The sequence below is a fragment of the Typopeltis vanoorti genome, chromosome 5 (genome assembly GCF_054136105.1).
Source record: "Typopeltis vanoorti isolate ZY-2024b chromosome 5, IOZ_Tvanoo_1.0, whole genome shotgun sequence".
In the NCBI taxonomy this organism is placed as follows: domain Eukaryota; kingdom Metazoa; phylum Arthropoda; class Arachnida; order Uropygi; family Thelyphonidae; genus Typopeltis; species Typopeltis vanoorti.
In genome coordinates, this window is record NC_143553.1 from 149,898,946 (window position 1) to 149,916,977 (window position 18,032).

The 18,032-nt window shown below is 35.0% G+C and overlaps 1 protein-coding gene across 3 annotated transcripts in view; it reads left to right on the forward strand.

The window, feature by feature from the left end:
• The window catches only part of LOC150106935 (dual specificity tyrosine-phosphorylation-regulated kinase 4-like), a 285,443-nt gene that overhangs the window by 62,075 nt on the left and 205,336 nt on the right, over nt 1-18,032 (forward strand). The gene's annotated exons all lie outside the window — the stretch shown is intronic.

Genomic DNA, 18,032 nt, shown 5'->3' on the forward strand with positions numbered 1-18,032 from the left:
CATTAGCTTTGCATCAAGAACAGTCGAGTAGACATCTTTGTGGAGATGTAGATTAAGTAAAGAAGGATTTGAATAAAATCTCCATTTCAATAGCTATGAATCGTTTTCAACTATTTCTACGTTTTCGGCTGTCTTATTCGCTCTGCAAGTTCCAAAAGAAGGGAAGACAAAAATAAAAGAATCTAAAACTTCGCATAGCGATTTGTATAAAGAAGTTGTTGAGAAAATAATGGGGAGGGATAATATTATGGGAACACACACACACTCACTCTATTAGAATAAATTTAAAGGGCTCACCAAACGCTTATGACCAAGACATAAACAAACAGGTTGAGATATGATACTGTAAAAATGTCGTAGTCTTTAGATCCGAGATAGTTGGCAATTCTTTATATAATCCGACGTATTGTGTACCTTTCCAAGTTCTGCACGAGGATTTATGTCTTTATATTCGATGACCTGAACACGGGACTCTTTGACATCAATAATGAATACAACAGTGATCACCAGTTTCTTAGGCAGTGTAGTTTCTTAGGCATTTTCCTGCCTGGTTGACCGAATGGCAAGCGTACCCGCTCTCCAACCAACAGCTTTGAAGAGGCTGTTGGAGAGCTTAAAAGTAATCGGAAAAAGTTCCATGTTTGGTGTGTAAAGCAGAGTTTTCGGACTATGCAAAAATAAATAAATAAATGCAAAAACATAAACTGATAAAAATATAAAAAATCCTTATTCCGTCAACAGTACTTATGCACTATCGGTGGACAACCTTTTGTGGAAGTCGCATAAAGAAAAAATAAACTTGTTCGTAGAAAACCAAGGCTAAATTGAAATCAGTGGATTGTTCTGTATCAGGTTGTGTGCGTGTCTGGTGTTGTGTAATGCATAAAACAAATATAATCTATACGTATGCATGCCTTTATCCTTACATACTGTCTATTTTGCCAAGTATAATCCAAAATATTACGGTATTAATGTTCCTTCTCCTGGTCATGGGAACTCGAAAAATTCCGATGTATGTTTATATGAAATCTGAAAACAAATTCCATTTGGACACTGAAAAATAGATCACTTTAATCTTCGGAAGAACAACTAATCGGAAAACAGTGTTATATACGAAGATTAAGAAACAGATACCGTTAGCAGTAGCGGAAATATATAACGTGTAGATAATACAAAATTCAATAGAAGTAAGTGGTTCGGTGTAATGTAGACTACGAATGGGGCTAAAGCAAAGAATATTGGAACTTGCAGTAGTCAAAGAGTAGTCCACAGAGAGACAAAGCGTAGAATACATTGCAGACACAGAGAGACAAGAAACACTGTATTGACTTTATTTTACTGTCGGGATGCAGACAACCTCGTGCAGCCTCTCGACATGAAATGTTAATGGAAGACGGGTTTTTTTTTGACTCTCGGCAGTTTCCAATTTTTCCGATGAAGGCAATGTCATCAAGCATTTGGGCAGCTGGCAAACAGCCAACCCATTTTACTCTCTCTCTGCGATATTTCACATACAAGTACCGGATGTGATTCAGTATTTCCGGTTAACACCACATACGTATCGTCAAATATTTGAATAAAAAGGATTTTTTAAGGAAATCCACTTGCACGTGTGTCCTTGTAGCTGGCTGTAGCTAGTGAAGACTAGATTCTTCAAATAGAAGAAGATACTTCTATTTGAAGTGAGAAAATAAAACAGTCATTCTATTCCTTAAATAAAAGAAGGCTTCATTGATATCGTTATTTGTTTTCTTCTCTCTGTCTTACTGTTTCATACACGGTATCTGATTCTATTATAATCTTTTCTCTTTTTTTTAATCCATTTGTAGGATTGATTCTTATCCTTCATGTATAGCTCGGAATTTAACAATATTTATATTCAGGCTATTTATGTTGGATTAAAGTAACCTACAGTGTATGTTTCTCCTAAGAGATGACACAAAAACACTCAACATCCCCGACTTTATTACGAAATATCAATAATTTTATTGATATTTCGTAATAAATAAAAATATTAAAATTATTGATAAAAATGTTATCAATAATTTGCATCTGAACTGTTCTTTGATCCTTAATTTGGTTTGCCCTTAATTTTGTGATGTCTTAGATATTCTGGATTGATTGATCGATCTACGTCTTGGACCACAGGATCTGGCGATCCACAAGAATTCTGTGGATTACCATATCACTCTTGTTATGATATGGCAATTCATATATCACGGAAATCTAAGCACAATGCATAGGAACTGCTTCTGGACACTAGTTGAACATTCTTGAATATTAATAAGGACAAGGCCTATTCTAATATCTACATGGCTCTACCATTAGTTAATTCTCATATCAGTTAGTTATTCACATGTGACGTCATTTGATGCTATAGTCATTCCCCATACCTCATTGGGTTTTAAGAATGAAGCTTTCTGCTAGACGAATTAGTAGGGTAGCAGATGCCTTTCCACAAAGAGTTAATAGGACAGTCGCAAACATCCATGCCCCTGGCGGGACTAGAATCGGCAGCCTATTGGAGAGCAGATACAGTGGCCACTTGGCTAACTAGACTGCCTCATATTAGTGGCCAATAATAATTAGTTTCTAAGCCAATTAAAGTGTGTTAAATCCTGTATATATTGAAATTGACGTGGAAAATATTATTGTTCATTTTTAATTGTATAGTCAACAAAAGAATTTCACATCTATTACAGGTGTTATAGCTCTGTGTAAGAAATTTATCCTGAACTTACACTCCCCTACAGTGGTGCTGTACTTTATATGCAACCAGCCCGCTATTACCGCGATATATATTGGGTGACTTCTGAGGAAGTGATAACATGACAGTTACGAATATAGCTGATAACAGATACGGTGCAAGAAGATGCTTTAAAAAAAACAAACAGAAAACCTAAATAGGATATAAAAGCAGTTTTTAGAATGAAAACAAAAACGTTTCAGAAAAACATGAAATATAACTAAAAAATTCGAAAATAAAAATACGAACCTAAAATTTTGGCTCCACTGATAAAGAAATATATTTACAGAAAAAAGCCATGTTTTGGAAGTAAAGAAACATACTTTTGAGAACATTAAAGATGAATCATGTATGCAGCATCCACATCACTCTCATACGACAGACTATTACTGATCTAAGGTTATTGCTTGGCGTCGTCTCTCTAGACATGGTCTGATTATCGTCAACTACATTCACATACGGTGAAATATCTGCTCATTGAAGCTAGGTGGAGCCACTCACGAACAATATGATTTTGGATTCTTAGAAGTGCATGGAATTCGCTATGATAATATCCCAACTTGTCATTCCACCATCCGTACGCAGGGCCCGCGTGTATACTTAAGGAAGACGTTTGAAGCAACAGAATATTTTCCATACACTTATGCCTGTACGTATAAAAAATGTAACATGTTGATGCAAACTAACTTTCTACTTGGAGTTTAAATGGATGCATATTTCATGCACTGTCCTACTTTTGAACTAGTTCCTAGCAGCAAGGCATTATATCTTCAAGAACATTTACTCACGGACAAGTTCAGAAACTCCACAACAGACTGATCAAATTGCATTTTTTGCAAAGTAGCTTGCAGGTGACCTGTAGTTCTTAAAATAACGAATTAGAGGACTAATTCTTTAAAAAAAAAATAAATAAAAAAAAAAGCTAAAATCGTAAGGAAAATTCAAATTATGTTTTAAATTTAAATCGTATTTATACGATTTTTATTATTTTTATTAACCGATTTCTTGAAGCCAATAAAAAAAATAACACAAATCTATGAGATATTATTTCTAACACGAATGGGATCGGTTTAAGAAAGCCGAGTTGACATTCATTGTCAGCAGATAAAACGTATGTGTCATTAAATAAAGAAAAAAAATGATAGATGGATATTACTCCATTTACTTGGTAGAGCCCATATGGCAGAGGAATAAACCCAAGAACAACGCCAGAAGGTCTAAAGTATCTTCTAGTGGGGAAATATCCTTGCCAGCTATGGCATGTGTGAAGAATGTGCTGTCAGGAAAAGGGAAAAGTGGCAAAAGAAGGATGTGATACGAAGCTAAAAGTTGGCAAAAAAACATTATAGAGATAAGAGTTTCCAAAACTGCAGTAAATACGCTGACTAACTATAATGATTGAATAGGCGAACCCCATTTTCATAGTGAAACATGTCTGGCAGAGTTAATTTCGGTAATTTTTTCGTAGAGAGAGATTAACCAAAGGCTAATCTTGAAGAAACACGTTTGACTTGAGTGTCGTAATACAGAGCGGATTCTATTCCTTGCGCAATAGCCATAGGAAATAAAGACAAAATATTCGCTACAGAACTTTACTGATTTATTTATGTGTGTGTGTTTCGAGGGTGCAATATAAATCCGAAATGACACGCATTCCCGATATCTGAAAATTGTGAAAGTTACTCGAAATGGCTTGGTAGAGCCCATATGGCAGAGAAATAAGCCCAAGAACAACACCAGCAGCTGAAGTATCTTCTAAAATTACTCTAAAATTAAAGTCATTGCTTACTAGAATCCTTTAACTGTATAAAATCATATTTTATTGCACTAGAAGCAGAGTTTTCTTACCCACACACACACACCAATTTTTGTTCCTTCCCGGTAGTTTGCGCGTCCTTTAATTCCTTCCTCTTCTGTATATTTGCTAGTCATATTATTCTCCCCAAGGATCACATGCAATTACTCAAATAAATATAAATTATTGAGTAATTTCTTTGCTCTCACTCATTATACCATCATGCACACGAAAGGCTTGCTGCCATATCTGTATAAGACTGCTATACAAATTAAATTATTAAAATAAAGTACATAATTATAATAAAATAACTCGTTTTAAAAAAAAAGTTCAGAAAAGAAATCAATAAAAGATTTTCAACTTTATTTTTAAATTAATAAATCAAAATATTATTATCGCAAAGACGTCTCCATTAAGTCCGAAGCCTCGTCGCTGGAAGCCAGACCAACTCATTAACTGACTACAAAACGGCACTCACGATAAACGTGGACAATCATTCCATTTATCCACCATTCTCCCAGCGGAAAATTTAGTCCTATGCTGACATTACATGCTTAATCAATTTGCAGCGATGATCTCTTGTTCTCCATGCTTTCTGGATATGTATTACTGAAAACTTTCCTCTACATCAATCAAAAACCGTTTCAGTACCTCATATGTTACCATCATATCCTTTCGTTTCCCTTCAATCTAGCTTCATAAAAGCATCTACAGACACCACTCATCATGCTGGTCATCCTTGTCAGCATGTTCTTCAGTAACTGAGTAATTGTATGAGCTGTTTTGGTAAACTTTTGTCAATATATTCTGAGAACTTCAACTCTCTATCCATCAACATCCCCCAACCTCTAACGTCATAAATTTCCTACAGTTCATTTCCAACAGTGTAGACAAAGATTGTAATATTTTCTTCAAAAATTGCATACGCTTACGCTAGGCCACATTAAACTAGTAGCTGTTCTCTTTTGCCCATACTACCAGTCTCTTTAAATCATTCTGTAGGATCTCTATATCCCTTGATCATCTCCTTACGTCATCATCAGAAAACACACGGATATATTTCCTCACTGATGTACAAATTAAATAGCAGTCGTCCAAGTACAGAGCTTTGTGACACACACCATCGCTTCTATTCCTCCTAATCTTTGAAGTCTGTACGTGAACCAAACTCGTATCCATATCACTGGATTTCGCTTCATTTTGTGTAACAGAATTTCATGCAGTATAAATCCCTTTATAAAACCATTCTTTCTTCCCTCCCAACTATAGAGTATTACATTCCTATCTATTTCTGAATTACACACAACAAAATAGATTATTATCCACGTTACATACAATAATAATCTGCGCTCCAGCAAGTGATGGGATACTGAAACGAGGAATTTAGTTTTGAATATTATAGACATAAAAAGACTTTTATACAGAAAATTGTTCGCCATAACAGACTCTGTTGGTAATGTACTTTACTTTGTCAAAAAAAAAAAAAAAAAAAAAGAAAGAAAAGAAAAAAGATAACATGAGAATATTTTTTTCCATTTTTTAAAAAATTAATCTGTATTGACGTATTTACTTGCCAACAAAATTTAGGTTATTCTATTTGAATAATAATCGAAGATTTAACTTAATTTTTTAAGTCTTAGTACATATATTTTGAGACCAAACAGATATTTAATAAAACTAAAAATTAAAAAAAAAAGTTCGCATGGTTAACAGACTTCCATCCATTTTATATTGTATTTTAAGATTCTCGTGATACTAAAAAATAAATAAGTGCGGTAATGTTTTTGAATTGCTCACGCTTCTCAAGTGATCTTTCAACAAATAGAAGCAAAGAATTCTTCGTTAATTAATGTAATGAATCAAACCACTTAACGATCAAATGCATTAAAATATTCTCCTTTGTTACCTTTTTTGTATTCCGACGGGTTTAAAAATGAATGAAAAATGTGAATTTAGCAAAGTCCTTTTTCCATTTGATTCTTTCAAAATCTATTAGTGCGTACTTAAAATTAATGACACACCATTAATTATGTGCGTTTTAATTAAACAGTAAGGCTAACGAATAATCAAATTTTATTTTTTGAGTCAGCTATTTACACCAAAGAATTAAAATAGAAGAAAATAAGGCACACGAATATTCCTAATAAAAGAGTCTATAAATTAATACAGAAATATTTTAAGCCTGGTAGGCCGCATTAAAATAATATACCAGGAAGATATTTAAATTTTAGCTATTAACCTACCGGTTTTCATTTTCGTTACTCATCTCAGATCTGTAAAACTCTTCAAATAAAACACTCATAAAAAAAAATTAAAAACAAACTACTCCTCACCAGACAATCGAAAGTTTCCTCTTCGTTCTTCTAACTTGAGAGAATGAAAATGTATATTATTCGGCAAAATTTCATAAAAAGATAGGGGGAAAAGAAATAAGAAAGTTACTCGCTCGTGAAACCTATTATTTGTCGATGATCTCTAGCAAGAAGATCCATGACACAAGGAACTTTAATGCATTTGCCACTAAAGCCATTTTAGCCTTACCCGAACGAAAAAATACTTTTTTTCGTTGCTCATAAATCATCGATCTTTCGATCGATGATTTATGAGCAATAAGAAATTATGCAAAATACGAAAGATGAATTGCAATGGAGAACAATCAAGAATCAAGTCCTACTCGAGTTGGATTTCGTCCAACTCGAATGGTACATTAATAAGAATGTGACCCGAATATATGTAGCTACTGTACGCAAGTTTGTTCGTTCCTTTCGCTTCCTTTTCCTTTTTTCTTGTTATGAATAACCCAGCACGGTTTGCATCCAAAAATTGTAGAAGTAAAAATATATCCATAGATGTATATGACTAATTCCATTTTGTTATTTAAGAGTATCATTTTATTAATATGAACAATTTACACAACCAATCATCAACTGACTCGAATAATTAATATTTTTTGATATATTTTTTTAAAAACAGATCATTTGTAAAATAGTTTATCTCATATCATAATTATGGCTTTAAAATTAAGTAGATCAGTTCATAAAATTAATATTTGATATTTTATAAATTACATCTTTTGTAAAGTTCTTTACCTCATATGATAATTGTAGCCTTAAAATTCAGTATATCACATTAAGTAAAAATATTATTATTTTAACCGAAGTTTTCAGTCGCTAACCGTCCATATTTTCGTTAGCAATTGCAGACGACATTACCAAATGAATCACAATTCTAAAGTTGTGACGTAAAAGTTTGGCATCTTGCCAACAAATGTTACTGCTGTTTCACGCTATGTGGTGTTTGATATGTAAATGAGCATTGGAAATTTGATAAATAATATAGGAATCTATAATTGGGCGGTTTTTATTATTTCGTTTTCGTTGTACTCGTTAAAAGAACAACGAGTAAAGCTAAGTAAATTTAGTTTATAAAATCGATATAAAAATACTACTACTGAAGGACAAAACAGATACCAAATGAACAAGATATTAGATTAGAATTCTCCTTGACTAAAAATAGCACTATACAGGCGGGTGAAAGATAAGCGTAGTTAAATTTGTAAAAAAATATTTTCAAGTCACGCCATGGCAAACTATAAAGAATTCCTGTTTAAAGTAGGGCACTTATAAGCTCAATGAACTCAGATTATTGCTATGGTCTGCAGTATGTTAATACAACAAGATGACAAAGTGTTTGTATATGAAAATAACTGGAACGCAATTACATAAACGAAAACACACAAAACAAAGTCCCTAATCGGTGCTAATTAGAACTTTTAAATTCTTGCATAATTAATATCGAGTGATTGAAAAGTCAGAGATAACAGACTCAACTTGTGTATTTAGAAATTTAGAAGACAAATAAATCTTTCAATGCGTTTTCGTTTCCAGAAGTATACCGAACTGTATTTACTCCTAGTTTTTTTTTTTTTTTTTTGAAATCGGTAGCGCACAAACTGTTCTTGATGATATAGTTGAAGGGTGGTTCACCATTGCTTTCCCCCAAATCCCCAATTTTATCCGGGACTGACGTATGGCTGGGACGTATTCATGACTGTAATCCATGTGTGTTCACGGGGAGGTTTGTCTGGTCTGGGGGACGAAAAACCCGAGTTTCCAGTGGTAAAAAAAACCCTCTACCTCCGTATGAGACCAGCTAACTCACCTTTCGTCGAAAGATACCAGATAAAGGTTCCTCACGTCAAGGACGGGAATCGAACCCAGGTCTTTCCGACTAAAGGGCTTCGTGCTGACTGAGCTACGGAGGCTCTTTCTGGAGGCATGGAAGTTTGTGAATGGATGTTTTTAGGCGGCTGGGAACATTTCCATGTTTTTTCATCAGAGCTCTAGAGTAGCAGTGTTTCCGGATTACTAACTCTTAAAAGATAAACAGGTAGGATTCACAATAAAAAGTCTCCACCGTCTTACCATAGCCGATGACAAGGCAAGCTATATGTCTTAGCCTAATTATTTATATACTGTGTAACTAATATTTATTCGTATGCACCGTAAGATAAATTTTGCTGAAATGCAAAATTCAAAACTGATTTTTGAATTTTGGAAAAAAAAAAAAAAAAAAAGAACCTACTTTTCGAGTGAAAAGACGGCTAACTGCACAATGGACTCAAAAACGTTCATCTAGTCGCAACTAGAAGTATGTCTATAATGGTGTATCTTCTGCCAATCTGGCGACCTGGAAATTACCACTAGCTACACAGCCCTCCGGTTAATCAGGGAAGTATGGAATGCAAGATTTGTCTTCACAATAGATAGAATCTTAAGTAACAAACCGTGGACCGTACTTAGGAATCTAAACATTCTAAATTGATGCTTGCAGTACTAACGGACATGTATCGAAATGACCAAATAGCCGTAAAAATGAATGAAAAGTTCAGAAATCAATAAGCAGAATAGCTCTGTTGATGAAACAGTAATGAAATAGAAGGGAAAAAAATAGAATACCAGCATTTGAGCTGGATTGTGGAAATACACTTAATACTCATTTGTTTGCAAATGACGAGATAATCATAGCAAGAAGCGAAGATGAACTCCAGAGATTAATATACTACTTAAATATAATTGCTAAAAAATTTGAATGCAAATTTTGTGTTCATTGCAACAGACAAAACAAAAATCATGGCTTTTAAAGGACCATCTCCAGTCAGAAGTCAAATCATGATTGAAAATGAAATTTTAGAACAAATTAACTGCTTCACAAATACCTTGGATGCGCTGTATCATCTACAAAAGAAGCTGATACTAGTATCGAAATTTCAAACTTCCTTAAGATAACTGGGATTTCCAATAATGTTTTCAAACCTAACCAAGTTCAAAAAACATACAAACATACAAGAATAAGAGTTTATAAAGTTTTGGCAAGACCATCTCAACTGTACGGAAGTGAATTATAAACCATAAAAACTGCAGAAGAAAAAAAAAAGAATAGAAACTGAAGTGAAATTCCTGTGAAGGACAGTAGGCTATACTCTCTGGGACAAAAAAGTCACAGAAATACTTAAAGAACTAAAAAAGAAAAAGAAAAAAATAGATTCAGTATTGGACCAAAAATTCGAATACCGAAAGAAGTGGACTGAACATATCGAAAGAATGGACAGTTCAACACAACCCAAAACTACACCCATATAGAAGGATACAGAAGTCAAGGAAAAGATGGAATGAGACCGAAACAGTTCTTTCAGTCTAAATAACTAAAAGAATGACAATGATTTCCACAATAGATTGGATATCTTTATTAAATTATGCTAAAAACATTTATTTTAGTACTTTGGTCACTATTTGTGTATTAAAACCATAATTGCTTCCCCAGAAATATACGTGCATAACCTCAAGAAATATTTGATTTTGACTACAGAATAAAGGACATTAATTCCATTATTCTGTATAAAAAATCATAAAACCCATTATTTTCCTTAAAGTATTTATCATCTTTTATATTACAGGAGAGAGAGAGAGAGAGAGAGAGAGAGAGAGAGAGAGAGAGAACTTGTTCCATAGCTAAAAATCTTACATTTGTGCAGAAAGAGAATTTCAAAAGATCGTACGCCTTAATCTCCTAAATCTTTTTCAGTTTTATTGAAAACACTGAAGAATAGACTTCTCAAAAGCGAAGATAATCTTACGTGGCCTTAAGAAAGAAAGATATTTGTCCTCAAAGCCGACAACTGCATTCACATCAACAACAATAAAAAACGTACTTAGCGAAAGTTTTCTTCAGTGATTGGAAAGTAAACAAAAAAAGTACCACCAAAAGAAAGGGTTTGAAACGCAAGTATTTCAATGTCCCAGCACGAAACATTTTTGCTTCTTATATAGATGTCAATCCGGTTCACCGTAACCTCAGGAATGGACAAATGTTAACAAAGGAAAGATTTAAAAAAAAAAGAAAAAGCAGTCTCCGAAAAATATATCTAAGGAAATAAATATCTGCAATATAAATACTGACAGGATCATTAAACAAAAATGTGTGTTGATAGTTGGATATCCATGATACTGACAATCCCCAAAACACAATCATGGCATGTTAATGGCAGGTGTCAGATGGAGATAATTGCAAAATCTAGTAGCCATGTTGTTGTTGTTGTCTGAAGGGAGGTTTTTCCAGAAATTGTTGCAAAAATGTCGACGCATAGAAGTAATGGATATAGATACGGTGTGTATTGGAAGTGACTATTTGGGTTGAACTGATTTGTATTTACCAGGCTGTCATAAATAATAAATGAACCACAGAAAACGTTTCGTAGTGTATTTACAAAATATTCGGTGCATTAGACAGAGAAGTTTCTATTTATAATAATGTATGTGTAGTTTTATAGGATACGGTTAAAACCATATTCTATATTATTTTTAATTATTTTTATTTTTATTTAAAAAAAACATCTATAGTGGCACTTGTTTTTACCAACGGAGTGACAAAAGGGAATTCATAAAGTTTTCAACGCTACTTTACTACCTATAAAAATTGCTTAAAAAACAAGACTAAATAATTGCTCTTGTAACTACCTTCTTTAAATTCCTAATAAATGTAGAAACTGCACCATTTTAGCGCAGACGAAAACAACTTTAAATCAAGTTTATGTTAAAAGATAATTACGTCACGTGCGATGACGCTCCAATAGAAATCTACCGAAGTCGTTGTCATAGTAACAGCTCATTATATAGCAATAATAAACGCATTTACCGGAAAGAGGTAAAATCGTGCATGTGTTCGTTTTACGTAACGGAAGTGTGATAATTAACAGATATTGCCTAAATTTGTTTACTTGTGCAAATATAATGAGAAATTGGACGAGACTTACTTCCTCTTGCTGTTTCATACGTGCGAAGATGATGGATCGGTGCTTAAAGACACGCAAATTAAACTCAGACTGATGACCACTTATCGTGACTAACGTTTATCATTTGGTGGCGGCTTCTAGAATGGATTCCTAATCATCGCTACTGGCCTTGAGTCTCATAAATGGCAAACATCAAACCCCTGTGGGATTATTAAGTAATCGCCTTGCTAATGTCGCTAGAAATAAACCCGCTTACAGCGACTTAAGCTTCAGCCTGGTAATTCAATTTCTGTAATTCGATCGGTGCTTCATTTGATCACAAGTAAAGGACAAACTTCTTAACTTGGTCATCAATTTTAATCATTTAGCTGTTTCCTCCATCGTTCTTTCCATCTCCGTATCCCTTCAATTATTTTCAAGATGTTATTTACTGTCTCTGGCATAAATCTTACAACTCGTTACTTATGTTGCGTCAATAATTAGCTGTTATTGTTAAAATGGCCAGTCTTAATGAAACTTACCAGATCTCATTTATTTCCAAGTATTATGACTGACGTTAATACTCTACTAAGTCATTCCCATCGACTATGCGATGGAATTTAGTACATCTCTGGATAAGTTGTTGATTGAATAAAGATGATCATTTCTCCTTATACACTGACCTACCAACAATCATGGATTCCACGGACTTCAGATTGCAGGGTTTCGTTTCTGGTTTAGTCTGAATCACAGTTGCTGTTGTTATGTTCCATCGAGTCGTTTTCGACTCCTGGTGATTCTATGAACATACGCTCTCCATTTAGATCTGTCCCTGGCCATATCTTTCAGAATTTCCAGTTGCTTCTTTAACTCCATCTAATGCTTGGTATTCCTCTTCTCCTGCTTCCATCAACTTTAGCAAGCATCATCATCTTCTCCAGACTGTCATTTGCTTGCATAATATGTCCAAAGTATGACAATTTTTGCTTGATGATCATAGCTTCGAGGGAGCAATCTGGCTTTATTCTGTCTCTCACTGATTTATTGGTTTGTTTTGCAGTCCATGGTATTCTTAGTAAGCGTCTCCAAACCCATAATTCAAATGCATCTATCTTCCTTCTTTCACTCTTTCTCAGGGTCCAACTTTCACATCCATACAGTACCACAGGGAATACCACTGTTTTCACGATTTTGATTTATAATGAGAGTTTACAATTTACAATTCTGAATAGGAGCAACTAAATCTGAGACCAGTGCATTATATTATAAGGTGGGGTTAAGTGCCCCACCTTCAGTTGAAAAGCTCTCATAAAGGTTGTTCCTGTCCTGGAGTGGATCCGAATTCAGGTCTTTCCAATCCTAAAGGCATCGGTTATATCTACCAAGAGCTGATTTTTTTTAAAAAAAAAATATTACTTGGATGAAACTCAGTATCAATTACAATTATTAATATTTTAATTATTAAGCACAAAGTGTTCCAAGAAAATTTTCTATTTTCTTGAGTTTGCGAGGAATACAATTAGAGTCAAAGAATTATGACAATAATCCATTACTGTAAAATATTTTTAATCAAGAAAGCACATTATACATAACTCTTCAAGCAATAAGTAATTTTAATAAAAATTAGTATTTTACCAATTCACTGAAGTGTTTTTAAATTCAGAAGTAACATCTAATACAAGTTATAAATGCCTGTCTGTTCTGGGAAACTCCTCCCCCCCCCCCCACACACACACATACAACGTTTCCCGGAATCTTAGAGTTCCACGGAACATAGTTTAAGAAGCATTGCTTTAAATAGATGAATATTAGCTTACTTGGAACTCCAAAAGGTTAATTATGATAATATGCTCTGGGAATGAGCATTGTCACAGACTAAATAACTAAAGAAGATAAGGTGAAAGAACGATGAACAAAAATATTGCAAGAATGCGATGTTTAAAGATTTCCAAAATAAATTATAGATAAAATAAACGGGAATAAACGAAGAATGAAAAAAGTTGCATTGAAAAATGTCCAAAAATAATAATCAAGCATCTACTAAAAGGACGAAAAGTAAACTATATAAAGAAGGATTTATAACACTTTCAGTCATTTTATGAATTCTGAGGAAATATTTGGACCACAAGTCCGTTCCAAGCCTCTTAACTCAATCTCTGATGTCGTTTACCTTTAATCCCTTCTCTGACATACGAGTTTGATTTTATCGCTCGAAGTTTGGCCTTCTCACTTCCAGCCGATCCTGCAATCCATCTTTTTCTCGGATAATGGCACGAAATGCAGTAAATCACAGCCGCACCTTCATACTGGTCGGAAGTGTATCTACCGACGTCCTTTTAATCCATAGAATCTGTGTGGCATGAGGAGATAGAAGTGTCCTCATTTATTCTACATCACGGCACCTGCTGACAAGGATGTATGTATGGATAGGTTAAAAACACCGCGAGGGATAAAGATGAAAGATTCCTGTGTGAACCCAGAAATTCTCTCTTGTTCATGCCGCCTTTCCGATAAAAACAGTTCGTTGGAGCAACGTTACACTTGCAGGGTCGATGGAAGGGCTTGCGGTCACGAAAAAGGTTAAATTAGATTGCTGGATAACGACAGCAAGAGGCACAGTGCAAATATGATGACAAGCCCTCAAGGAAGACCTGCCAGTTCAATATTTCTTAGTCACTAGTGTCCACTTTTCCAGATTTACTGTAAGAGAAACATTTTAATACCAACTTAACTATCTTCGCTTTAAATAACTTGCAATAAATTAAACAAAACAATCTTCGTTTCCTTATGTTACTCCCATATTTTTAATAATGAAGTTCTCAAAATTTCATAACAAAAAGGCAGGAAAAAAATATTATAGGTCGTATTATAGGTTTATTGGACTAAGGACTTTTTTTTCTATTTTTTTATTAATTAGCGGACTAATGACTTTTTCTATTAATTTTCTAATTCAAAATTAATACATGATCTATATTTATTTATATTTATTTACCCACAAATCTAGACTACCAGTAGCCTTATAAGGACTGGCTTAAGCCAGTCCTTTTAAGCCAGTCCTTATAAGGACTGGCTTAAAAGGGGGAAGCAAGAATACTTTTCACCTTCCCCGTTATCTATATCTGTAGAGGAGAGTGTAGGGATAAGGTATTATTTTGAGCTATTAAAGCTCTGATCATGGCAGGAGGGTAACAACAATAGCCGAGCCTCAGTTAGAACCTCATTGGCTACAGCATTGCCATCCATTACCCTTCAAGGGTATTATTAATCACCGCATCTCCGTACCACACTAACACTCACTATCAATAATAGTTCTTATAAGAACTGGGCGATGGACTGAGTCCTTGACTCTTTATCCCGTCATCTGAATGAAGTGAATCTGTGTGGATGGAGTGTTATCGAGCTAAGATGCTCTAGTCATGGCTGGGTAACGGCAATAGCCGAGCCTCAGTTAAAACTTCACTGGCTACAGCATTGCCATTTGTTACCCTGGAAGTCCTAAAAAGGACTTTTTTCAAATCAGCCCCTCTCCCAACCTCACTACCAGTAATAGTCCTTATAAGGACTGGCTTAAAGGGGCGAAGCAAGAATGCTTTTCATATTCCCCGTTATCTGTAGAGGACAGTGTAGGGATAAGGTGTTATTGAGCTATTAAAGCTCTGATCATGGCAGGAGGGTAACAGCAATAGCGGAGCCTCAGTTAGAACTTCATTGGCTACAGCATTGCCATCCGTTACCCTCCAAGGGTATTGGATTCGTTCCACTACCAGTAACTTACTTAACTTAAAACTTAAAAGAACTGGGCGATGGACTGAGTCCTTGACTCTTCATCCCGTCATCTGAATGAAGAAAATCTGTGCGGATGGGGTGTTATTGAGCTAAAAGCTCTAGTCATGGCTAGGTAACGGCAATAGCCTAGCCTCAGTTAAAACTTCATTGGCTACAGCATTACCATTTGTTACCCTGGAAGTGCTGAATAGGACTTAAGGTTATCCAACTTCACTACCAGTAACTTACTGGACAGTGTGAATTATTTGAGTTTTATTTTCAAAATAAAAAGGTGTATTAATAAATTTAAATATATTTTAGAATAAAGAATGTAATTTAATATAATTACTTTTATTATTTTTTATTTTTTTAATATAAAATAAAAAGATTTATACAAAATTTAGAAATTATAAATAACTTTAAAATTGTAAAGGTAAAAACGACAGATTGCAATTACACGAGTAGAGGTGATAGGTAGCAAGAAAATTATTGCAGTCAACTATGTCGAAACCTGTTATTACAATGTATACATACATACATACATGCATACATCTTCAAGGCCCACTCTTCCTAATTGGGTTGTGGGGGCAACAGCTACAAGAGGAATTTCCAATGGTTACGATCCTCTGCCACCAAGCTCAGGTGTTCTGGTGGGATTCCCAAACGTGTCCACCCAAGGTTTTGGATATAATCTATCCAGAGAGTCCTTGGCCTTCCACGTGGCCTCCCACCCTCTGGCTTGGCAAAGAGGGCCTGCTGAGGGAGCCTCTCTCGTGGCATTCTGACCAGGTGCCCGTACCCGCGTAACTGTGATCTCTCAACACGGAGAAGAGCGGTTGAGTATTGAGGGTTCCCCGAATTGCAGAGCTTCTGACTCTGTCGAGTTTTGTCAGCCCCGCAACCCCTCGAAGGAACCTCATTTCAGCCGCTTGGATTCGTGTCCGCATTCTTTCGATCATTACCCAACTCTCATGACCATAGGTGAGGATGGGGACATAGACTGTATTGAAGACAGCCAACTTTGCCTTCTGGCTTAACTCCCGCTTCAATACTACCAAACGGTCAAGCTCCCGCAATATTGAGCTTGCTAAGCCAATTCGAGTATCTAGCTCTACGTCCCATTTTCCATCATCCGTGAATATGGACCCAAGGTATTTAAACTTCTCCACCTGTCTCATTGGGACTCCACTTACATTTAGAGCACAATGGGATGGTTGTCTTGAGACCACAAATGTTTCAGTTTTGGCCATACTGATCTTCATTCCGGCGTCTGCACAAACAGCTACAAACCTATCCAGGGTCTGCTGGAGGTCATCTGTGGAAGAGCTAAGCAGAACTAGGTCATCTGCAAAAAGCAGACGTCCAATGCTACATTTTCCAATTCTGACACACTCACTGCCTCGGCTGTGCCTATCAATCCAGTCCATAAAAATAATTATGAAAATAATTTAATAATATTACAATGTATCTGTTATTAAATCTGTCTCCTAGTTTCCCAGACTGTTTGTGCAGTGAGATATTAATAAAATTTAATTCCTTTATTTTTTTATGTGACTCTCATTCTATAGTACATTCATATCTTCGGTGAACTAAGGCTTTTGTTATTATATACTGTATTATTAATGTTTACATAGTTTGCTTGAAAGAGTTCTAAGTTTGGTCTGTAGAACAGGGTTTCCGTTTACTATTATATGAGCTTATAGACTGCATATGTAAGGTCGTTTTGGTCAGAGCTCCCCCCCCCAACAAACAAACACACACCAAATTAATACAAATCTCTGGATGAGAGAAGTATGTTGAAAGTTTTTTTTACCTTAGTTCTATTGTACATTAAAGATACCAAGAAATTATATACTTGGTTTTAATCGTTCACCCAAGAAAGCAAAGAAATGTTTTGAGCGTACTTGTATATAGAGACTAATGGCTTCATTCTCTCATCCTGAGATTTTTATTAATAAGGTCTAGCACCTTTTGGTTACTTGTATATGAGATATATGACTTCTTCATTACTTCAACCTTGGTATCTCTCCCGGGTCTGGCTCCCACTGAAGAGACTTCAATAAAGGTCGAAACCGTCTGGGTAGTGATCCTTCCCATTATGCATAGCATTTTACACTTCCGAAAGGATGTATGCTTTGCATAATGGGATACATACTAAGGCAAGCGATGGGAAGTTATCAGCCTCTATATACAAGTTGTTCAGACGTAAATATATTTCATTTCACGCGCAAAACATTGTTTTGCTTCCTTGGGTAAAACCAATATATAAATTTATTGGTTTTAATATAGAGACTAATATAGACTCTGGTGGTTTTATACATATATTACAACATTTGTTCTAAAAAGAACTGGGCGATGGACTGAGTCCTTGACTCTTTATCCCGTCATCTGAATGAAGAAAATCTGTGTAGATGGAGTGTTGTTGAGCTAAAAGCTCTAGTCATGGCTGGGTAACG